General features: G+C 41.0%; 1 protein-coding gene across 5 annotated transcripts in view; it reads left to right on the plus strand.

The window, feature by feature from the left end:
* Window positions 1-252: 252 nt before the first annotated feature.
* The window catches only part of LOC126986399 (serine/arginine repetitive matrix protein 2-like), a 59,137-nt gene continuing 34,459 nt past the window's right edge, over window positions 253-24,930 (plus strand). For 4 of the 5 annotated variants that reach the window (XM_050842542.1, XM_050842543.1, XM_050842544.1 and 1 more), the window contains exons 1-2: window positions 259-394; window positions 24,165-24,220. The gene's annotated coding sequence lies outside the window, so the exon portion shown is untranslated. Of the gene's footprint in view, window positions 395-24,164; window positions 24,221-24,930 lie in introns of all 5 variants that reach the window. The other variant, XM_050842540.1, reaches the window with a different exon arrangement.

Below are 24,930 nucleotides of genomic sequence, written 5' to 3' on the forward strand. Positions count from 1 at the left end.
GACTTCGTAGTTTTCACCGCTGAGGAAGATGGAATATAAACGCATTTCTAGCACTTCCTGGGCATTTCTAAGCACATACAGGCATGGAATTAGAAACATACATGCCTATTTGAGATTTTGGTACCATTGGGGGTTTGTAGTATGCGCGTTATGAGGAGAAAATAGCAAAAATGTGAGAGGGTGTGTGAAGAGGCCGGGGTAACGGTGCACCTTACTCCCTCTCGCTCGCCCCCTGAGCCCCCCTCCTTCTTCAGTGCGCTCTTGGCCTCAGTGCGGGGAGGGTGTGTTGCGCTGCCGGCTCCCTCCTCTAAGTCTCCACACCTGTCATTTGAAGCTCCCCGCGCCCCGCCCCTGAGCTCACCTGTGCCGGGGAGCTCAACAGGTGTGCCGCCAGGTGTGTACGAGGGCAGGGGGAGTTTTATACCTGTGGAAGGATTTTGTGGTTCGGACAGGTATGGTGGAGGTGGTGATGGTGGTGGTGGTGATGGTGGTTGTGGTTGTTGTGGTGGGGGTGATGGTGATGGTTGTGGTTGGTGGTAGTGGTGATGATGGTGAGGGTTGGTGGTTTGTGATGGTTGTGGTTGATGGTTGTGGTGGTGGTGATGATGATGGTTGTGGTTGGTGGTAGTGGTGATGATGGTGAGGGTTGGTGGTTTGTGATTGTGGTTGTGGTTGGTGGTTGTGGTGATGGTAGTGGTGGTGGTGGTTGTGGTTGTTGTTGGTGGGGGTGATGGTTGTGGTTGGTGGTAGTGGTGATGATGGTGAGGGTTGGTGGTTTGTGATAGTGGTTGTGGTTGCTGGTTGCGGTGGTGGTGATGATGGTTGTGGTTGGTGGTAGTGGTGATGATGGTGAGGGTTGGTGATTTGTGATAGTGGTTGTGGTTGATGGTTGTGGTGGTGGTGATATGGTAGTGATGGTGGTGATGGTTGGTGGTGTTAATGGTGGTTGTGGTGATGGTGGTGAAAGACCTTATCACCAATTCCCTTATGTCATTTTTTTTCTTTTTTTTCTATTTTCTTTATTGTGATTTTCGTCTCTTCCTCTTTTTCTCCTTTTTATTCTTCGTTCTGTTTTTCATCCTTTTTAATCTTTCTACTTTCTTAATTGTGTTTTCCTCCCTAATTTTCTTTCTTTTCTCCTTTATCATTTTTCCTTATTGTGAATTTCGTATCTTTTTTCCTTTTCATTCTTCGTTTTTTTTTCCTACGTTCTGAATTGTTTCCCTACTGTTTTCTTTTTTCTTTTCTTCATTCTAAATTCTTTTCCTTATTTTTTCCTATTTTTCTCAAGTTAGGTATTTCTTTTTCTGATTTTCTTTTATTATTATTTTCCGTACTGTTTTTCTTTTTCTTTTCTCCATTCTAAATTCTTTTCTTTATTTTTTTTACTATTTTCTCATTATTTTCTCTTCTGATATTTTCCTTTTCTTTCTTTTATTATTTTCACTTTTGTTTTTGTCTTTTATACATGTTTTCTCTTTTTCCTTTCTTTTCTCTGTTTTTACCGTGGTGATAATTCTGCGCTTTCTCTTTCTCCTTTCTTTAATTAATATTCTTTTTTTTTCTCTTACTTTCTTTTATCTATTTTTCTCATTTCCTCTCTTCCCCTTTCTCTAATTCACCCTGTTGATATTTTTCTCCCCTTTCTTTAATCAATATTTTCCCTATCTCTTTATCTTCCTTTTCTCCTTCCTCATCTCTCTTTCATTTTCTTTTTATTATATTTTCCTAATTTGTTTTTTTATCCACTTTTTCCATGTTTTCTTTTTCTCTTTTCCTACCTATCATTTTTTTTATCTTCCTTTTCTCTCTCCCCTCCTTATTTTTCTTTCTCTTTCATTCTTTCTTTTATTATATTTTTCCTAATCTGTTTTTCTTGGTCCACTTTCATATATTTTCCTTCTCTTTTTCTCTAATTTTTTCCTACTGCTATTTTTCTTTTCCTCATTTTCTTTTTATTATTACATTTCCTCTTGTTTTCTTTCATATATTTTTCTTCTTTTTCCTCTTTTCCTACAGCTATTTTTCTTTTCCTCATTTTTTTATTACATTTCCTCTTGTTTTCTTTCATATATTTTCCTTTTTCCTCTTTTCCTGCGACATTCTTTTACTCATTTTCTTTTATTAAGTTTCCCCGTTTATCTTTTCATCGTATCATTGTCGTAAATTAACTTCTTATTGTGTGATTCGTCAATTATCTTCGTTATTTCTCTTGTGTGTAATTGCGCTGTAAGTATAGTTGAAGGTTCTTGAGGCTTCGAAGCGGGTTGAGATGAAGCTTCGAATCTGTGAGGTCATTTTCTCTCCCAACATATTTGCCTATTTTTTTTTTTTTTCCTCTGAGTCTGAGAGAGAATTTTTTTTCCTTATATTTGTCTAATTATGTATTTTTTTCTTGGTTTCTCTTTTCTTTCTAATTATGTTATTGTCGGAGTTAAGTGGAGAGAGAGAGAGAGAGGTAATGTGTTTGGTGATTTCAACGCGTCATCAAGTGTGTTCGTGTGTGTGTGTGTGTGTGTGTGTGTGTGTATTTTTTGTGCTTTCTATCCTTTTTTCATTCTTTTTTTATAATGGTACTTCTCCTTTTCTTCCATATCTTTCCCCCCTCTTCTTCCTCTTCCTTCCATCCTCCTCTTCCTCCCATCCTCCTCTTCCTCCTATCCTTTTCCTACCGTACTCTTCTTCCTCCTCTTCTTCCTTCCCCTTCTACCGGCTCCATCTTTCCTCCTTCCTCTTCTTCCTCCTCTTCTTCCATCCCCTTCTACCGGCTCCATCTTTCCTCCTTCCTCTTCTTCCTCCTCTTCTTCCTTCCCCATCTGCCACTTCCACCTTTCCCCCATCTTCCTCCCTCTCTTTTCATCCCCCTCTTCCTCCTTTTTTTTCCTCCTCCCGGGGAAATCTGAGGAAGGTAAACTGTGATAACCCGGATGTCTGTCATGTCACACTGCCCCGCCCCAGACTCAAGGGCCGATGTGACGGAGGTGAGCACTGAGGCCACGCGCTGCTATAGTGTATGCAACCCCATTATACTTTAACTTCCTCTTCTTTCTCCTCTTCTTCCTCCTTCCTCACTCTTCCTCCTCCTCCTGGTTCTCCTCCGAATATCTTTTCTTTTTTGTCTTTTGTTTTTATCATTTTTTTCTTTTCCTCCTTCTCTATCTTTTTCTCTCCTACTCTTCTTATTTCTTTTACTCCTTTTTTTTTCTCTTCCTTCAACTTTTTTCTCTTTTTTTTTCCCTGCTCTTTTTCCTTCAACATTTTCCCATCTCTCCTCCTCCTCCCCCTCGGCTCCTCCTCCTCTTCCTCTTCCTCCTCCTGAGACCTTCATGGCGGACAGACAGCGTAATGAGTTTATACAATAATGATGGATAGGCAGACTTAATTATTATAGATGGATTTAATTATTCTTATTGTTATATAATCTTTTAAAATTATTCTTATTGTTAATTTTTTGTTCTTCTGTTGCTGCTTGCCTTAGAATTGATTGGTTGGTCGATAGTGTGTTATGGAAAGACTTATTATCAGTGTTGTTGTTGTTATTGTTGACATTGGTGTTGTTATTGTTATTGATGTGGGAAAGATTGGTACGTTGATTGTTCTAAATTGATTGTTCTCATTTTGTTGGTTATCGAAAGTTACGACTACTACTACTACTACTACTACTACTGGTGTTCTACTACTACTACTTTTCTTCCTATTGTATTTGTTTTTGTTCTTGTTCTTCATCTTTTTCTTCTTCTACTACTACTACTACTACTACTACTACTACTACTATTACTACTGCTACAATGCGGTAAATTTAAGAGCATTTACCACACACAACCTTCACGCTATAGAACTAGAATGTGTGTTGTTGTTATTACTGTTACCATCGTCATCATCAGAAGCTCGATTATTTGCGGTGTTGTTATTGTTGTTGTTTTCTTTAGATGTCTTGTATTGCGTAGTTTTCTGTTTTTTGCTTCTTTGTTTTGTTTTGTTATGTTTTGTTTTTTGTTTTTTAGTATTTTTATTGATGTTATTTGAAGCTGTTTTTGTTCTCTTTCTTCTTTTTCTTTTTTTCGTTTCTTTTTCTTCTTTTTCGCCTTTTTAGTTTATATTTTTCTTCATCCTCTTCTTTTACTTCTGCTTCCTCTTCTTCCTCTTCTATTTCTTCTTTTTCTTCTTCTTCATCGTCATCTTTTTCTTCTTCTTTTTCTTCTTTTTCTTCTTCTTCATTATCATCTTTTTCTTCTTTCTTCTCCTTCTTCTTCTTCTTCTTCTTCTTCTTCTTCTTCTTCTTCTTCTTCTTCTCATTCTCCTTTTCTTCTTGTCCTGCTTCCCTTTCTTCCTTTTCCTTTCTTTTACCTTCTCTTCTTTTCCTTTTTCTTTTCTTATATTTTGTAGGTAGTTGTTTCATCATAATCGAGAGAGAGAGAGAGAGAGAGACCTGTGGCGTGGGTATTAAAGGGGCATCATCCTAAGGGCATCCCCAGCTGTAAACACCACCACAGGCACCACCACCACCACCACCTGCTGTCCTCACCACCACCACCACCACCACTAACGGGGAGCTTTGCCCGTGGCACGCGTTGGGCATCCTGTGGTGGGGTGGGGGGGTGGGGGGGGGTGAGGGAATGGTGGTGGTGGGGGAAGAGGGCGTGAGGGCATGATGATGGTGGGGCGTGAGGGTATGGTGGTGGTGGTGGTGGTGATGGTAGTGGTGGTGGTGGTGATGGTAGTGGTGGTGGTGGTGATGGTGGTGGTGGTTGGGTTATACAGATCTTGGTTAGGTTAAGGAAGGTTGTATTTTTAGCTGAACCATCTTTATCATCATCATCATCATCATCATTATCTATGTATCAGCTGTTTCCCGTCTGGTGTTGGTAGTGGTGATTGGGTTATAACTGAGCTTGGTTAGGTTAGGTTAGGTTAAGTTAAGGAAGGTTGTATTTTTAGCTGAACCATCATCATCATCATCATCATCATCATCATCATCATCATTATTATCTCTATGTATCAGCTGTTTCCCGTCTGGTGTTGGTAGTGGTGATTGGGTTATAACTGAGCTTGGTTAGGTTAGGTTAGGTTAGGTTAAGGAAGGTTATATTTTTAGCTGAACCATCTTCATCATCATCATCATCATTATCATCATTATTATTTCTATGTATCAGCTATTTCCCGTCTGATGGTGGTGGTGGTGGGTTATTACTGAGCTTGGTTAGGTTAGGTTAGGTTAAGGAAGGTTATATTTTTAGCTGAACCATCTTTATCATCATCATCATCATCATCATTATTATCTCTATGTATCAGCTGTTTCCCGTCTGGTGGTGGTGGTGGATTATAACTGAGCTTGGTTAGGTTAGGTTAAGGAAGGTTATATTTTTAGCTGAATCATCTTTATCATCATCATCATCATCATCATCATTATCATTATTATCTCTATGTATCAGATATTTCCCGTCTGGTGATGGTGGTGGTGGTGGGTTATTACTGAGCTTGGTTAGGTTAGGTTAGGTTAAGGAAGGTTGTATTTTTAGCTGAATCATCTTTATCATCATCATCACCATCATTATTATTATCTATGTATCAGCTGTTTCCCGTCTGGTGGTGGTTCTGGTGATTGGGTTATAACTGAGCTTGGTTAGGTTAGGTTAGGTTAAGGAAGGTTGTATTTTTAGTTGAATCATCTTTATCATCATCATCATCATTATTATTATCTATGTATCAGATATTTCCCGTCTGGTGGTGGTGGTGGTGGGTTATTACTGAGCTTGGTTAGGTTAGGTTAAGTTAAGGAAGGTTGTATTTTTAGCTGAATCATCTTTATTATCTTCATCATCATCATCATCATTATTATTTCTATGTATCAGCTGTTTCCCGCCTGTCATCCTTCCTCTCCATCTATTGTTCTCTCTCTTATATATACACCTTTTTATAACTATTTCCCAGTTTGTCACATCCTTTTTCCTTATGTCCCCTCTCTCTCTCTCTCTCTCTCTCTCTCTCTCTCTCTCTCTCTCTCTCTCTCTCTCTCTCTCTCTCTCTCTCTCTCTCTCTCTCTCTCTCTCTCTCTCTCGATCATTTCTCAGTCTGCCACTCCTCTCCTCTATCTTCTCTATCTTCATCTTTTTTACATCACTTCTTTTTCACGGCCTATTACTCTTTTTCCCTTTTCCTCTCCTCTTTTCTATGCCTACATCTTTTTATATTATTTCTTTTTATTAACTGTCACTGCATATTCCTCTTCTCAAGTCCTCTATTCTATAACTACGTCTTATATTGTGTTGTTTCCCTAATCTGTCACTTCCTGTCCGTCTATTGTTTTCTGTCCGTTTATTAATATCTTTGTTGCACTAATTTCACAAGCTGTTACTCCTTTTTCTATCCTTCTGTCCTCTCTATAACTACGTCTTATATTGTGTGTTGTTTTTCTTAATCTGTCACTTTCTGTCCGTCTATTGTTTTCTGTCCTTTATTAATATCTTTCTTGCACTCATTTCCCAAGCTGTCACTCCCTCTACCCTCCTGTTCTCTCTTCTGTAAATACGTTTTATATTGTGTGTTGTTTTTCTTAATTGTCAATTCCTGTCCGTCTATTGTTTTCTGTCCTTTATTAATATCTTTCTTGCACTCATTTCCCAAGCTGTCACTCCCTCTACCCTCCTGTTCTCTCTTCTGTAAATACGTTTTATATTGTGTGTTGTTTTTCTTAATCTGTCAATTCCTGTCCGTCTATTGTTTTCTGTCCTTTATTAATATCTTTCACTCATTTCCCCAAGCTGTCACTCCTCTACCCTCCTGTTCTCTCTTCTGTAAATACGTTTTATATTGTGTGTTGTTTTTCTTAATCTGTCAATTCCTGTCCGTCTATTGTTTTCTGTCCTTTATTAATATCTTTCTTGCACTCATTTCCCAAGCTGTCACTCCCTCTACCCTCCTGTTCTCTCTTCTGTAAATACGTTTTATATTGTGTGTTGTTTTTCTTAATCTGTCAATTCCTGTCCGTCTATTGTTTTCTGTCCTTTATTAATATCTTTCTTGCACTCATTTCCCAAGCTGTCACTCCCTTTACCCTCCTGTTCTCTCTATAACTACGTCTTATGTTGTGTGTTGTTTTTCTTAATCTGTCAATTCCTGTCCGTCTATTGTTTTCTGTCCTTTATTAATATCTTTCTTGCACTCATTTCCCAAGCTGTCACTCCTTTTACCCTCCTGTTCTCTCTTCTGTAAATACGTCTTTTTTTAATCAGTCATTCCATTCATCTGTCACATTTTGTCCCTCTATTATCCAGTTGTCCTCTCATACTTGCGTGTCCTGACCATTGCCATTTCCCAGTCTGTCGGATATACTTTTCTGTCTCCCATGTGTGTTGGTTTGTATCAGCTGTTTCCCCATTCTCTCTCTCTCTCTCTCTCTCTCTCTCTCTCTCTCTCTCTCTCTCTCTCTCTCTCTCTCTTTGTTTTTACATGTTACATATTGCAATTGAATACATATATGTCGATGTGCGGGTCTCTCTCTCTCTCTCTCTCTCTCTCTCTCTCTCTCTCTCTCTCTCTCTCTCTCACACACACACACACACACACACACAGAATGACAAGACGTAATAATAATCTGAGAGAGAGAGAGAGAGAGAGAGAGAGAGAGAGAGAGAATGCCCTCCTTTTTTTCTCTCCACACATTTTTCCTTCCTTTTCATTCTCATCTCTCTCACTCTTTAACTTTCACTTCTCAAAGATCATTTCTCCTCCTCTTCCTCCTCCTCCTCCTCCTTCTGGTGACCTCGCTCCCTCCCCCCCCTCGTGACCTTCGACCCGGGGTATGTGACCTTTTCTATCTTTCCCTTCCCCTCTGTCTGTGTCTATCTGTCTATCTGTCTGTCAGTTTCCCCGTGTGTGTGTGTGTGTGTCTGTCTGTCTCTCCGAATAGGGCATGGATGGAAAGGTCAGTCAGAGAGAGAGAGAGAGAGAGAGAGAGAGAGAGAGAGAGAGAGAGAGAGAGAGAATATAACGAAAATGGAGAGAAAGGAAATGGAAGAGAGAATAAAACAAGATACTGGAGATAATATTTCAAATTAGAGAGAGAGAGAGAGAGAGAGAGAGAGAGAGAGAGAGAGAGGGGGGGGGGTTTAGCAACATACCGAGCTGGCACCAACAGTTACCAACCAGCAAAATATATGGGCCGAACCGTCACCCAGATTCTCCTCCTCCTCTTCCTCCTCCTCGTCTCTTCTCTAATTCCCTTCCTCCTCCTCCTCCTCCTTATCTGCCAATTACTCTAGTTATTTATTACCTCCTCCTCCTCCTCCTCCTCCTCTCCTCCTCCTCCTCCTCCTCCTCCTCCTCCTCCTAGTTGCTTCTTGTTACTAATTATTCCTGCATTGGCGGATTGAAGGGGGACACACACACACACACACACACACACACTTCATACTTTGCTTCATTCTTGTTTTCCTTTTCCTTTCCTCTTGTTTTATTCCTTTTTTTTCTTTTCATTCATTCTTTCTTCCTATTTTCTTTCACACTTTTCATTTTCTTCCTGTTTCCTACTTTTCCTGTTTATTTCCCTCTTTTTTTTGTATCTTCAGTAGTAGTAGTAGTAGTAGTAGTAGCAGCCTTTCTGTTGCCTGACTTTCCATGTTTCTTCCTCCTCCTTCTCTTCTTTTTTCTTCCCTTCCTCCTTTTTCTCTCCTACTTTCTCCTTTTTTCCTCCTCCACATTATTTCAGGGGCCATTTACTCTCTCTCTCTCTCTCTCTCTCTCTCTCTCTCTCTCTCTCTCTCTCTCTCTCTCTCTCTCTCTCTCACCTCATTTGCTTGTAATTAGTTTTTTTTCCTCCATCTTTCCACCTCCTTAACCCTCCCCCCCTCCCTCCCTCCTTCCTTTCCTCCATCTCTCCTTTCCTTCCTCCGCCCGTCCTTCTTTCCTCTCATCCTTCCTGCCATCTCTTCTTTCCTTCCTCTCTTTCTCTCCCTCCCTCCTTTTTCTTCCTCTTTCCCTTCCTTTCTTTTCCTTCCCTCTCTCCCTCCTTTCCTTTTTTTCCTTTTCTTCTGTTCCTATCTCTTCCTTCTTTTCCTTCCTTCCCTTTCTTCCTTCTCCCCTTTCCTTCCTCCCTTTCTCACCCTCCCTCATTTTTCTACTTCCTCCTTCCCTTCCTTTCTTTTCCTTCCCTCTCTCTCTCTCTCCTTCCATTTTTCTTTTTTCCTTCGTTTCTATCCCTTCCTTCTTTTCCTTCCTTCCTCTCTTCCTTCTCCCTTCCTTTTCCATCTCCTTTTCTCTCCTTTTTCTTTTTCCTCCCTCCTTCCCTCCCTCCCTCCATGCTCTCCTTCCTTCTCCTTCCCTCTTTCCCTTCCTCCCTCCTCCCTTCCCTCCCTTCCTTCCTTCTCTCTCTCCCTCCTTCCCCTCCTCTCTCCCCCCTTCCTTCCCTCCCATCCTTTCCCCACTTTCCTCCGCCAAGCGTGTCTCTATAATATGCCGTTAAATTGGAGGAAAGGAGAGGAGGGGGGTTGGGGGGGAGGTTATGGAGGGAGGTAAAAAGGGGGGGAGGGGGGAAAGGGAGTAGGGAGTGGGTATCACGTGACTTTTTATCCGTTTCGGCTCCCGTGAGAAATTATTATTATTATTATTATTATTATTATTATTATTATTATTATTATTATTATTATTATTGGGTCGTTTTTGTTACCCTGGAATCCTTTAGTACTATTTTTTTTCTTTTCCTTCTCTTTTTCTTTCTTCCTCTCATTTTTTTCTTTCCTTCAAATCTTTTTCTTTTTTTCTCCCTTTCTCAATATTTTTTTCATTTCCATCTCTTCTTTTTCTTCCTCACTTTCTCAATTTTCTTCTTTCCTTTTCTTTTTTTTCTCCCTTTCTCAATATTTTTTCATTTCCTTCTCTTTTTCTCACTTTCTCAATTTTCTTCTTTCCTTTTCTTTTTTTCTCCCTTTCTCAATATTTTTTTCCTTTCCTTCAATTTTCTTTTTTCTCCCTTCTCTATTTTTTCCTTTCTTTCACTGCTTTTCTTTTTCTCTCCCCCTTTCAATATTTTTTCCTTTCCTTCAATTTTCTTTTTTTCTCCCTTCTCTATTTTTCCCTTTCTTTCACTGCTTTTCTTTTTCTCTCCCTTTCAATATTTTCTCCTTTCCTTCAATTTTCTTTTTTTCTCCCTTCTCTATTTTTTCCTTTCTTTCACTTTTCTTTTTCTCTCCCCCTTTCAATATTTTTTTCCTTTCCTTCAATTTTCTTTTTTTCTCCCTTCTATTTTTTTTTCCTTTCTTTCACTGCTTTTCTTTTTCTCTCCCCCTTTCAATATTTTTTCCTTTCCTTCAATTTTCTTTTTTCTCCCTTCTCTATTTTTTCCTTTCACTGCTTTTCTTTTTCTCTCCCTTTCAATATTTTCTCCTTTCCTTCAATTTTCTTTTTTTCTCCCTTCTCTATTTTTTCCTTTCACTGCTTTTCTGTTTCTCTCCCTTTCAATATTTTTTTCCTTTCCTTCAATTTTCTTTTTTTCTCCCTTCTCTATTTTTTCCTTTCCCTGCTTTTCTTTTTCTCTCCCCCTTTCAATATTTTTTTCCTTCCTTCAATTTTCTTTTTTCTCCCTTCTCTATTTTTTCCTTTCACTGCTTTTCTTTTTCTCTCCCCCTTTCAATATTTTTTTCCTTTCCTTCAATTTTCTTTTTTTCTCCCATCTCTATTTTTTCCTTTCTTTCACTGCTTTTCTTTTTCTCTCCCCCTTTCAATATTTTTTCCTTTCCTTCAATTTTCTTTTTTCTCCCTTCTCTATTTTTTCCTTTCTTTCACTGCTTTTCTTTTTCTCTCCCCCTTTCAATATTTTTTTCCTTTCCTTCATTAGCGAACAGAGTTGGGGCTAATGACCTCCAAGCTATGGGGCCCTCCATGATTATGTGTCGGGAAAATAAACATGGGTGGAGGTATCATTTATGTAGTAGTAGCAGTAGTAGTAGTAGTAGTAGTAGCAGTAGTAGTAGTAGTAGTAGTAGTAGTAGTATGTCAGTCAAAATAAATAGTTACATAAAAAAATAAGAAAAAAAATGAAAAGAGAAAACTACGAAAAAAATAGTAACCGTTTGTGTGTGTGTGTGTGTGCGTGTGTGCGTGTGTGTGTGCGTGTGAACGGTAAGGCATACGCGTACACGACATAGCTTCCGGTCACGCCCCCCTCCCCCCCTCCCTCCTTTGCCCCCCTCCCCCCCCTTCACCGTTAAAGTTGGGCTGTTATTATTATCATTATTATTATTATTATTATTATTATTATTATTATTATTATATGTTTTCTTTCTCTTTTTCCTCTTTCTTCTTTTCTTCTTTCTTTTTCTTTTCTTCCTCTTCTCCTTTTTGTTTTCTTCTTCTTCTTCTTCTTCTTCTTCTTCTTCTTCTTCTTCTTACTACTACTACTACTACTACTACTACTACCAACATTCTTACATACCTGAGAGAGAGAGAGAGAGAGAGAGAGAGAGAGAGGATCTCTTATATGAACCTTTGAACATCCCCCCTTCTCTCTCTCTCTCTCTCTCTCTCTCTCTCTCTCTCTCTCTCTCTCTCTCTGTACCGTTGGGCAAAGAAAGTTAGGTAGAGCGAGGGAGTGCTTTCTCTTTCCTTTTTTTCTCTCTTGCCACTTTCTCTAAATGGGTAGAGCAAGGAAGATACGGTTGGTCAGATAACTCTCTCTCTCTCTCTCTCTCTCTCTCTCTCTCTCTCTCTCTCTCTCTCTCTCTCTCTCTCTCTCTCTCTCTCATTTACTCATTTTTCTTCTCATTATCCTTATTTTCTTTTACTTTTTCTTCCTCTTTCTTTCCTTCCTTCTATTCCTTCGTTTGTTGTTTTCTTTGTTTCTTCCTTCCTTTCTTTCTTTACTTCCTTCCTTCCTTTATTTCTACCTCCTTTCCTTTTCTTTCTATCCTTCTTCCTTTCTTTCCTTCCTTTCTTTCCTTTCTTTCCTTCCTTCCTACCCATCAACCTTCATTTCTTCTCTTCCTCCTTCCTTCCTCCTTTCTTTCTTCCTTTCTTTCTTTGTCTTTCTTTCTTTCTTCCTTCCCATCAACCTACATTCCTTCTCTTCCTCCTTCCTTCCTTCCTTCCTTCCCTTCCTTCCTTCCCTTCCTTCCTTCCTTCCTTCCTTCCTACACTTTCCCTAACCTTCAACCATTGTTATTTCACGGACTCAAATCACCAATGAGCCAACCAATCAGTCTCTATCTATCTATCCATCTATCAATCTATCTGTCTTTATCTTTGTCTGTGTTCTGTCTATCTACTTATGTCTATCTGGCTGTGTCTTCGTATGTTTCTCAGTGTCTATTCATCTATCTATCTATCTGTCATTGTCTGTTTATTGCCCGTTTTTTTCGGTCATAATCAAATATCTATCTATCTATCATCTATCTATCTATCTATCTATCTATCTATCTATCTATCTATCTGAGAGGAAAAGTGGAACAACAAACACAGGTAAGTTGACAGGTAGAAGGCATTGTTTACCTCTCTTGTTTACACGGCTTTACAAATATATAGTAGTAATAGTAGTAATGGTAGTAGTAGTAGTAGTAGTAGTAGTAGTGATAGTAGTAGTAGTAGTAGTAGTAGTAGTAGTAGTATGAATTTTCGGTTTGTTACGTGTTTGTTAGAGAGAGAGAGAGAGAGAGAGAGTATATATATACACATTGTTTGCCAAGCTGTCAATATGCAAGAATCTGTAAACATTGATTCTCTCTCTCTCTCTCTCTCTCTCTCTCTCTCTCTCTCTCGTAGTAGTAGTAGTAGTAGTAACCTAAAGTGTGTGTGTGTGTGTGTGTGTAAGGTCCTCGTCCTCATCTGTACTCCCTCCTCTTCCTCCTCTTCCTCCTCCTCCTCCTCCTCCTCCGTTTTCTTACTTTCTATTTTCTTTTTCTCTGATTCATTCATTAAGATATTTTGTTTGTCATTTATGTATTCAATTATTCAGACACTAAATAATTGGTTGCTCCATTAATGTACAACCAATAATAATAATAATAATAATAATAATAATAATAATAATAATCTGTAATGGGAGATATTTTTTGGTCTATTCTGAGGCTTTGTTCGTCTTGTTCTCGTTAATGGTTTTGTTTATTTTTGGGGGTAAACAAGATTGAGTGTGTGTGTGTGTGTGTGTGTGTGTGTGTTTCTTTTGTCTGTATTGCCGTTTTTTTGTTTACTTTTTTGTTTTTGTTTCGGTCATAATCAAGTGTGTGTGTGTGTGTGTGTGTGTGTGTGTGTGTGTGTGTGTGTGTGTTTTGTCTGTATTGCCGTTTTTTTGTTTACTGTTTTTGTTTTTGTTTCGGTCATAATCAAGTGTGTGTGTGTGTGTGTGTGTGTGTGTGTGTGTGTGTGTGTGTGTGTTTGCAATTAGTACAAAGTCATTTTCCCATAAGAAGAACAGACCTCATTCGCCTCCTCCTCCTCCTCCTCCTCCTCCTCCTCCTCCTCCTCTCTTCCTCCTCCTCGGTCACCGTCAGCCAATCCCAAATTCCTGTCCATATCAGGGCCGCCACAACCTCCTCCTCCTCCTCTCTTCCTCCTCCTCCTCCTTCTCCTCCTTCTCCTCTCTTCCTCCTCCTCCTCCTCCTCACCTAATATGTCTTCCATGCACTCCTCCCTCCTCCTTCCACGCGTCTCCTTCGTGTTCCAGAGAATAAGGAGGAGAAGGAAGAGAAGGAGGAGGAGGAGTTTGGCAAGGGCACTGTTTCTCCTCCTCCTCCTCCTCCTCCTCCTCCTCCTCCTCTTCCTCCTCCTCCTCCTCCTCCTCCCACACAATATAAACAGTTACGTTCTTTGCAAAGGGAAGATAGTAGCAGTAGTAGTAGTAGTAGTAGTAGTAGTAGTAGTAGTTATACGTCAACTCTTCTTTCCCTTCCTTCACCTTAGAGAGAGAGAGAGAGAGAGAGAGAGAGCACATTACCCCCTCCAAACTTTCTTTCAAAACATTCCCGCCTGACACACACACACACACACACACACACACACACACACAGAGCACGTAATCGTCTTCATCATCGTCTTCTTCTTCTTCTTCTTCTTCTGTATAGTTTCTCTTTAATCTTCGGTTTTATATATATATTTTTTGTGATTGTTCTGTCTGTTATTGGGTGTAATCTCTCTCTCTCTCTCTCTCTCTCTCTCTCTCTCTCTCTCTCTCTCTCTCTCTCTCTCTCTCTCTCTCTCTCTCTCTCGTTTGTTTGCTTATTTGTTTGTTTGTCTTTTCTTCCTTGTTTTCCTTCTTTCGTTCACCGTTTTCCCTCTTGTTTGTTTGTTTGTTTCGAGCAGTTTGTTGTTTTCCTTCCCTCCTTCCTTCTTTCTCTCTTTGATTCATTTGTTTTCCTCCACTTCCCTCATTCGTTCTCATAAACTTTCATTCCTTTTCTTTCTGCTTTCCTTCCTCCTTCCCTTCTTTTCGTTACTCATTTACTCCATTCCTTTCTTTCCCTTCTTCTTTCCTTCCTTTCTGTCTCTTCTCTCTTTTCTTTCTCTCCTTATTCTCTATTCTCTTGTTATTGTTTTGTGCTTCTATTTTCTCCTTTACTCCTTCCCATCCTTCCTTCCTTTCGTCCTTATTTTCTTTTGATTTCCTTTCTTCTCTCCTTTTGTTCCTATTCACTATTCTCTCGTTATTGGTATTTCCCTTCATTCCTTTCTTTCTCCTTATTTTCGTTCTTCCTTTATTTGTTTTTCTCTTACGTTCTTCTCCATCTTTCTCTCGTTCTCTCGTTGTTACTCTCCTTCCTTAATTTCCCCTCATTTTCTTTGGTTATCTTCTGTTATTTCTTCCTTTTTCTTCTCCTTACTTTCTAAATCATCCTCTTGTTATCGTTGTTATTTCTTGTTCTTTATTCCCTTCTTTTCTACTCTTTCTCTTTCATTCTTTTTCCTTCCTTTCTTCCTTCCTTTCCTCTTGTTATTTACCATTCTCGTTATTGTTTCTCTCCTTCCTTTCTAGTTTTCTTCCTTCTCTTCTTCCTTCCTTCCTTTCGTTCTTACTCATCATCCTCTTGTTATTGTTATTGTTTCGTGTTATTGTCGAGCCGAAGTCAGCGTCACAATCCGAACCTGTCGAGTCGGGGTCAGGGTACCGCGTCGCAGCCTTGGTCCTGGGCTTGGTCTCGGGTCCCATTCCTCGTCGTTTACGGTGTTACCAATCAGCGACGACCTTCCATCAGAACCACCCAATCACAATCACTCTATAATGTCACTACCTTGATTATGATTGGCTGAGATTGGAGGAGGAGGAGGAGGAGGAGGAAGCAGTGCCGTCTCTGTGAAGGTTTGGAAGAATGAGCGTGGGAGGAGGAGGAAGAGGAGGAGGAGGAGTGGAGGGAAGGGAGGAGGAGGGAAAATATGTATGAGGAGGAAAATTTCGATGACATTTGTATTTTTTTGCTTATGAAGGGAAAGAAAGGGAAAAAAAGGAAGGAATGTAAGAATGAATAGGAAGAGGAGAGAATAAACGAGATAAGAGGAGAGGAGAAAGAAGGAGTTAGTAAGAATGAAGAGATAAATATATGAAGTAAATGAGGGAGATAAGAGAAGGGAAGAAGATGGAGGACGAAACTAAAGAAGAGTAAAGGAGGGAATGGAAAAAGAAGGAATAGAAAAGAAAGGATAAACGATAAAAAAGAATGAGAAAGAATGAAGGAATTAAAGAAAAGAGGAAAAGGAGATAAAACAAACGAGAAAAGAAAGGGAGAAGAGGAAGAAAAAGGACATCACTGAAGGAAGAAAGGAAGGAAGGAAGGAAGGAATGGAGGAAGAATGAAGGGGAAAAGAGAGAAAGGAAACAGGGGAATAAAGAGGAAGAGAGGAAGGAAAAAGTGATGATTAGTGATGAAGAATGAAAGTGAGAATGATGAATAAGGGAAGAAAGAAAGGAAGGAAGGAATGGAGGAAGAATGAAGGGGAAAAGAGAGGAAGCAAACAGGGGAATAAAGAGGAAGAGAGGAAGGAAAAAGTGATGATTAGTGATGAAGAATGAAAGTGAGAATGATGAATAAGGGAAGAAAGAAAGGAAGGAAGGAATGGAGGAAGAATGAAGAGGAAAAAGGAAGGAAGCAAACAGGGGAATAAAGAGGAAGAGAGGAAGGAAATAGTAATGATTAGTGATGAAGAATGAAAGTGAGAATGATGAAGAAAGAAAGGAAGGAAGGAAGGAAGGAAGAATGAAGAGGAAAAAGGAAGGAAGCAAACAGGGGAATAAAGAGGAAGAGAGGAAGGAAATAGTGATGATTAGTGATGAAGAATGAAAGTGAGAATGATGAAGAAAGAAAGGAAGGAAGGAATGGAGGAAGAATGAAGGGGAAAAGAGAGGAAGCAAACAGGGGAATAAAGAGGAAGAGAGGAAGGAAAAAGTGATGATTAGTGATGAAGAATGAAAGTGAGAATGATGAAAAGTTGATAATGATGAAAAAAAGTGAAAATGTTAAATGAAGTTAATAAAGAAAGAAAATTAATGATGATTGTAATTACTGATACTACTTGATACTTTCCCCTCCCTTCCCTTACCTTCCCAAGATTTCCCCTTCCCTTTCCTTTCTTTCCACTGTTCCCCTTCCTTCCCAACCCAACCCTTCCCTTACCTCCCTTTCTTTCCCCTCCATTTCCACCCAATTCCCTTCCCTGCTCTTCCCTTCCAATTTTCAAACCCTTCCCTTCCTTTCCATTCTCTTCCCTTTCCTAGATTCCCCTTCCCCTTCCTTACCCAACCCTTCCCTTACCTCCCTTTCTTTCCCCTCCATTTCTACCCTTTCCCTTCCCTTCCCTTTCCCAACCCTTCCCTTCCTCTTCGATCCCTTCTCTTCATTTCCCTTCTCTTTCTTTCCTTTGCTACGTTCCCCTTCCTTCCCTACCCATCCCTTCCTTTACCTCGTTTTCCTCCCCCTCCATTTCCTCCCTTTCCCTTCCCTTTCCTTTCCTTCCCTTCCTCTCCGATCCCCTCCCCTTCCTTTCCTTTTCCTACGTTCCCCTTCTTTCCCTACCCAACCCTTCCATTATCTCCTTTTCCTTCCCTTCCCATTCCTTTCCCAACCCTTCCTTTCCGTTCCCTTCTCCTTTCCTTTCCCTTCATTTCCCTTCTCTTCCTTTCCCCAAATCTTCCATTCCCTTCCTTTCTCGTTCTTTCCCTTCCCTTTTCATTTATTCTCTTCCCAGCCCTTCCTTTCCCTTCCCGTCTCTTCCCTTCCATTCCTCTTCCTTTCTCTTCATTTTCCCTCCCATTTCTTCCTCTCCAGTTTTTCTCCCTATCCTTTCTAACACTTTCTTCCCCTTCTCAACCCTTTCCTTTCTTCCTCTCCCATTCCTTCCCTTCTTAACCCTTTCCTTTCTTCCTCTCCCATTTCTTCCCTTTCTGTTAATTTTCTTTCCCATTTCTTCCATTCCTTTCTACCTATCCTTTTCTTCTTCCCTTCTCAACCCTTTCCTTTCTTCCTCTCAGTCCTTCCTTTTTAACCTTTCTTTCTTCCTCTCCCATTCTTCCCTTTCTGTTAATTTTCTTTCCCATTTCTTCCATTCCACTTTCTACCTATCCTAACACTATTTCTTCCCTTCTCAACCCTTTCCTTTCTTCCTCTCCCATTCCTTCCCTTCTTAACCCTTTCCTTTCTTCCTCTCCCATTTCTTCCCTTTGTTAATTTTCTTTCCCATTTCTTCCATTCCACTTTCTACCTATCCTAACACTATTTCTTCCCTTCTCAACCCTTTCCTTTCTTCCTCTCCCAGTCCTTCCCTTCCTGTTCCCTTCTCGCTGGGGTCGTGTATCATAGGTTCGGGCATAAGAGATTCAGATTCTTTGCTGTAGGTTCCGATCCCAAATTTGGCAACACTGGAGCTCTGGGGTTCCTGTCGCCTGTAGCTTTGTTAAAATTCTGCTTCCTGTTTCACCGCCACGCAGTGCTCCTCCTCCTCCTCCTCCTCCTCTTCTTCTTCTTCTAACTCCTTCCTTTCCACCGCGTTGCCTCAGGGATGAAGAAGAGGAGGAGGAGGAGGAGGCGTTACAACGTTGCCATGATGTGATATAAACGGAAGCACCTCGACTATTCCTCCTCCTCCTCCTCCTCCTCCTACTACTACTACTACTACTACTACTACTACTACTACTACTACTACTACTACTATTCCACTACTACTACTACTACTACTATCAGTGTTAATGCTACCACAAAACAATGCCCAAATACTTACAACTACACCATCTACTACTACTACTACTACTACTACTACTACTACTGTTGGAAGCGTCAAAATAGTATACCACTTACTCATGTATTTCCTTCGTGATAATTTCAAACCTCAGGAAATGACTCTCTCTCTCTCTCTCTCTCTCTCTCTCTCTCTCTCTCTCTCTCTCTCTCTCTCTCTCTCTCTCTCTCTCTCTCTCTCTCTCCGTGGTAATCTTGCAGTCATGTTTGTTTATTATTTTTGTTTTTGTTTTTGTTGTTGTTCTTCTTGTTCTTCTCCTTCCTTGTCTTCTTTTTTTTTGCAACATTAAAAAAAAAAAGTTAATTGGATTAGTTTATGTGGGCGTTGAAGTCTCTCTCTCTCTCTCTCTCTCTCTCTCTCTCTCTCTCTCTCTCTCTCTCTCTCTCTCTCTCTCTCTCTCTCTCTCTTACGAAAGCTTTTTACATAACTTATTTTCTTCTTCCTCATTCTTCTTCTTTTCTTCTTTTTCTTTTTCTTTTTCATTTCTCATCTTGAAAATGGAGAAGGATGAGGAGGTTGATATTAAAGAGAGAGGGAGAGAATGTGCAAGGCCGTCTGCTTGCTCTCTCTCTCTCTCTCTCTCTCTCTCTCTCTCTCTCTCTCTCTCTCTCTCTCTCTCTCTCTCTCTCTCTCTCGACCTTTTCCCTTTCTCCTTTCCTCTTTCTCCTCCCTTCTCTCTCTCTCTTCCTCCTCTCTTTCTTCCTTTCACCCTTCTCCTTCCCTCCTCCTCCTCTTCCTTCCCCTCTTCCTTCTCTTCCCTCCTCCCTTCTCTTCCTTCACCGTCTTCTCTTCCTCTTCCTACCCTCTCTCTTCCTTCCCCTTCCATCCACTCTTCCTTCATATATTCCTTCACTTCTCTTCCTTGACCTCCTTTCCTTCTCTTCCTTCACCTTATTCCTTCCCTTCTCTTCCTTCACCTTCCTTCACCTCCTTCCTTCCCTTCTCTTCCTTCACCTCCTCTTCTGATGTCTGTTCTTCCTATGTATTCCTCCTTCTTCCTTCCCTTCTCTTCCTTCACCCCCTCTTCCTCCTTCTCTTCCTTCACCTCCTCCATCTTCTTCCTTCCCTTCTCTTCCTTCACATCCTCCTCCTTTCCTTCTCTTTTCCTTCACCTCCTCCTCCTCCGCCATTCCCTTCTCTTCCTTCACCTCCTCCTCCTTTCCTTCTCTTCCTTCACCTCCTCCTCCTCCTCCTCCGCCATTCCCTTCTCTTCATTCACTCCTACACATAGTTTTCCTCCCTCCTCCTCCCCCTCCTCTTCCTCCTCCTCCTCCTCCTCCTCCTCCTCCTGCCAGCACTGGACCCCGTTAACTCGAACAAAAAGTAGATCACCTTGTTAGTGAGTTTGTACGTATGTTGCTTCTCTCTCTCTCTCTCTCTCTCTCTCTCTCTCTCTCTCTCTCTCTCTCTCTCTCTCCTTACCTGGTCATGTCTCTCACCTGTGGTCCACACCTGCACACACACACGCACACACGCACACGCACGCACGCACGCACGGTTGAATAGAGATATTGCATATGCGTTTTGGAGAGAGAGAGAGAATTGATTGCCTCAACTCCCAAACCACAAGCAACATCAACATCACCACCATCACCATCACCACCACCATCATCACCACCATCACCACCACCACCACCATCACCACCACCACCACCACCATCACCACCACCTGTCATCACCATCATCACCACCACTTGCATGCTACCAGTTCTGCTTCAACCACCTTCAGCACCAATCTCAGCTTACCACCACAACCACCACCATCATCATCACCACCATCACCATCACTACCACTATCATAAACACCATCTTTAAACACCATCACCACAACCATCACCATCACCATCATCACCACTATCACCATCTTCATCACCATTCTTATTACCATCATCATCTTTCCTCCTCTTCCTTCTTTTTCTTCTTTTTTTCTGTTCTTCGTCTTTTTATTTGTTTTTCTTACTCCTGTGATTTTTTTTCTTTCTCTTTTCCTCCTCCTCCTCCTCCTCTTCCTTCTTTATCTTCGTTTTTATGTTCGTCTCTTTGTTTGTTTTTCTTCCTTCTATGATTTTTTTCTTCCTCTATTCTTTCTCCTCCTCCTCCTCCTCTTCCGCGTTTTCACAATCTTAAATCCATCCTCATTATTTTATGTAATCTCTTAATTTCCTAAAACTCTCTCTCTCTCTCTCTCTCTCTCTCTCTCTCTCTCTCTCTCTCTCTCTCTCTCTCTCTCTCTGTTGTTGTTGTTGTTCTTTGTGTTGCATCAATGTATTCAACTCCGTGACTTCCTTTTTTTTGTTTGTTTATTAAATGTTTGTTTATAATCTTTTGTCTCCCTCCCTCCCTTCCTTCCCCTTCCTTCCTTCCTTCAATCCCCTCCTTTCATTCCCTTCCCTTCTTCCTCTCTTTGCTCTCTTTCCTTACCTCCCTTCTTCTCTGTCTTCCTTCCATTCCTTTCCTCCATTCTCCTCTTCCCTTCCTCTCCTTCCTTTCCTTCATCTTTCTTTTCCCTTCCTTTCCCTCTCTTCCCTCCCTTCCTCCCTTCTTTTCTTCCATTCCTTCCTTCATTCTCCTCTTCCCTTCCATTCCTCTCCCTCCCATCCTTCATCCTTCTCTTTCCTTCTCCCTCCCATCATCTTTCAATTCCCTTCCTTCTTCCCTCTCCTCCTCCCTTCTCTTCCATTCATTCCTTCATTCTTTTCCTCCCTTCATCTCCCTTCCATCATTCATCCTTTTCCTTTCCTCTCCCTCCCTTCCATCATCCTTCAATTCCCTTCTTCCCTTCCTTCCTCCCTTCCTTTCAATTCCTTCATTCATAACTCATTCCCTCCCATCCTTCATTTTCCTCCCTTCCTCTCCCTCCCTCCTCCCTCCCTTCCTCCCTTCCTTGTCCTCCCTCTCCCCACTCCCCTTCTCCTTTGTTTCCTTCTATTCTTCCTTTCATCATTAATTCCTTTGTATTCTTCGGCCTGTCATCTCCCTCTTCACCTGTCTCCTTTCCTTCGTTCTTTATCTTGTCTTCTTGTTAACCTTCTTTCGTGTGTGTGTGTGTGTGTGTGTGTGTGTGTGTAGGGAAACATACATACATACATACATACATACATACATACATACACACCGAGGCACGTGTCTGTTTGCCTCCGTCAGCTGATTCTGGGTTTTGTTTACACACATCAGCTGATCGAGGCCTCACGCAGCATGGCGCAAGAATGTGCTATGCGTCTCAATTTCTCTCTCTCTCTCTCTCTCTCTCTCTCTCTCTCTCTCTCTCTCTCTCTGTAATTGTTGTTGTTGTTGTTATTCTTGTCTTCGTGACCTTCATATGCATTACGGTCATTTCAAGGTCAGGAGGTCAGTGGATCGCTTTTCTCTCTCTCTCTCTCTCTCTCTCTCTCTCTCTCTCTCTCTCTCTCTCTCTCTCTCTCTCTCTCTCTCACACACACACACACAGACACACAAAAGTAGAAAAAAGAGAGAGAGAGAGAACAATGGCGGATCTTTGTAACAATACGTCTTTTGTAATATATATTTTTTGTTTTGTTTTGATTCATTATGTTCCTGGCCTCATTTACATACATACGCACGTACTACATAAATACATACATACATACATACGTCATAATATACATGCGCATACACGTGACCTTAACTTCATTCATACATATATACATACATACATACATACATACATACGTCATATACTTAGCATACACGTGACCTTAACTTCATTCATACATATATACATACATTCATACATACATACATACATACATACATACGTCATATACTTAGCATACACGTGACCTTAACTTCATACATACATACATACATACATATACGCTTACAAAAATCCTCCTTATCCGTGTTCTCCTCTTCCCCATTTTCCTCGTCCTCTTCCCTCATTCTTTTTTATTATCTTCCTCTCGTATTCGTCTTTTGTTTCCTCCTCCTCCTCCTCCTCCTTCATTCCAACCCGAGCTAGAAACAATGGGCAAAAAATTCAAGCGAAGCGTTGCAATACAGACATCGGCAGGAGTTATTTTTCGAAGAGTTGTCCGCCACTGGAACAGCCTTCGTACAGAAAAAGTTAGTGCGAAGACAATCAGTTCCTCTAAAAATAGCATAGCTCGTCACTCTCCTGCGTCGAGAGGTGAACTGAATCCAACCACGTGCGTCCAAAAGCTCTCTAATCTTCCCCCAAGTTACTCAAAATCTAATTATAACTTTATTACTATACTTTAATGTTACTCATGTGGCTGAAGACTCGATTAAGACAGCCTCGGAATGAGCCAACAACTTTCTGCTGCCTGTTCGTCCGTGTTTCCATGTTTCCTCACCTTTACCAACACACATCAGCTCCATAACACACACACACACACACATACACACACACGTTCTTGCATTAATTCATCGCCCTTATAATAACAAGTTTCTCCCAGGCTATTTAACGCTCGGTGACCGTGTGTGTGTGTGTGTGTGTGTGTACCGTGGTCCCCGCCCGAGCTGGCAACACTGTCTCCTGCGGTCATCTCTTCCTTATTGCTTTTACCGCTCTAGCTAAGTACCGCCTGTTAATGAAGCGGTTCCCTCATGATGGCGTAATGTTATAGCGGCCATTAACGTCATGCCTGTGTCTGTGTGTGTGTCTGTTAGGGTGATGTGTGGTCTGTTAGTGAGAAGGGTTTGGGGTAGCGGGGTTAGAGGGTGGGAGAGGGGGTGAGGGGGTGAGTTCTGATGTTGCTGTTGTTGTTATTGTTATTATTAGTGTTATTGTTGGGTATGTTATTATGTTGGGTATGTTGTTATGTTGGGTATGTTGATATTATGTTGGTTATGTTGTTAAGTTGGGTATGTTGATTATGTTATGTTTATGTTATGTTGATCATGTTATGTTGTTATGTTGGGTATGTTGATATTATGTTGTTATGTTGGTTATGTTGTTATTATGTTGTCAAGTTGTTTATGTTGTTATGTTGGTTATGTTGTTTTACTCCGAATTCTCCGCTTCCTCTTTCTCCTCCTCCTCCTCTTCCTTCCTTCCGCTCTTCCTTTTCGTGTTAATCATTCTGTCCCGTTATGCAAGCGTGAAAGTAGGACGAGGTAGTGGTGGTGGTAATAGTGGTGGTGAGGGTGGTAATGGTGGTGGTGGTAGTGGTGGTGGTGATGGTGGTGGTGGTAGTGGGGTGGTGGGGTGGTGATGGTGGTTGTCGGCCCCAGTCTGTACTTATCGCTCGGGAAACATTTTGTAGTCACGTTTCTTTTTGCTCAATGTTTCACCCCATTTCTTCCTCCATTCCTCCCCTCCCACCGTCTCTCTCTCTCTCTCTCTCTCTCTCTCTCTCTCTCTCTCTCTCTCTCTCTCTCTCTCTCTTTTTCACCTTTTATCTTCCCTTCCTTTTCTTTTTTTATTCTCATTCAATCTTTTTTTCTTTATTTCGTTATTTCTTTTCATTCCCTTCCTTTCCCTCCCTCTTCTTTTCTTTCATTTCTCATTTTTCCTTCCCTCCTTCATTCTCCTTATCTTTCCTTCCCTTCCCTTGCTTTTCATGTTTTTTTTTTCTATTTTTCTTGGGTTCTTTTCTTTCCTGTCTTTTTTTCGCCCCTTCCCACCCCTTCAATACCCATCCCTTTCCTTCTCTCCTCCCTCACTCTTCCCTTCCCTCCTCCCCATTCCTTCCCTTCCACTCCTCCCCATCCCTTCCCTTCCACTCCTCCCCATCCCTTCCCTCCTCCCTTCCCTTCCCTTCACCTTTCCTAACCTCCCATTCCCTTCCCATTTCCCTTCTCACCTTTCTCCCTCTCTCCCACGCCCTCCCTTCATTTCCTCTTCCTCCCTTCACTTCCCTTCCTTCCTTTCCCTTCCCTTCGTCCTTGTTACGTTTGAAGTGATAGAAGGGCAAAGATTATTATTATTATTATTATTATTATTATTATTATTATTATTATTATTTATATTTCAGATTGCTTGGACTGGAACGAATGAGCAGCGGATTAATTAGTCAAAGATAATTAAGAGGTGAGTGTTAATTTCTCTCTCTCTCTCTCTCTCTCTCTCTCTCTCTCTCTCTCTCTCTCTCTCTCTCTCTCTCTCTCTCTCTCTCTCTCTCTCTCTCTCTCTCCTTGCATCTCGTTAACGGTCATGAGGTGAAGCTTAAGTGTGTGTGTGTGTGTGTGTGTTCCACCTGTCTGTGTGTCTGTCTGTCTGTCTCGTTTGACTTGCAAATACACATCACATCCGTTCTTACCGGTAAACTCCTCCTCCTCCTCTTCCTCCTCCTCCTCCTCCTCCTCCTCCTCTCAACCCCTTCCCCCTGCTCATCCTCATTCCCCTAACCTGAATTTTCTCTTTTCTTCCCTGTTTTTATTTTATTTTTTATTCAAACAACACTTCAGAATGTCAAAGCCCTTTTCACATCAACTAGGGCTGTGTATTGCAGTGTATCGTTGTTGTTGTTGTTTTGTTGTTGTTTTTCTTTTCCTTCTTCTTCTTCTTCATCGTACGTGTTATATACAAAGAACTCAACAATGCACATAATATAAAAGACCACCATTTACTATAATACTCGTAACTACTTCATTCCCTCATTCTTCCTTCCCCTTTCCTTCTTATCTCCCTTCTAATTTTCTCTCCTCCCCTTCCCTTCCTTTCCTTCTTATCTCCCATCTAACTTTCTCTCCTCCCCTTCCCATGCATTCTCCTTCCTTCCTTTCCTTCCCTCTTTCTCC

The sequence above is a fragment of the Eriocheir sinensis genome, chromosome 61 (genome assembly GCF_024679095.1).
Source record: "Eriocheir sinensis breed Jianghai 21 chromosome 61, ASM2467909v1, whole genome shotgun sequence".
Taxonomy (NCBI): domain Eukaryota; kingdom Metazoa; phylum Arthropoda; class Malacostraca; order Decapoda; family Varunidae; genus Eriocheir; species Eriocheir sinensis.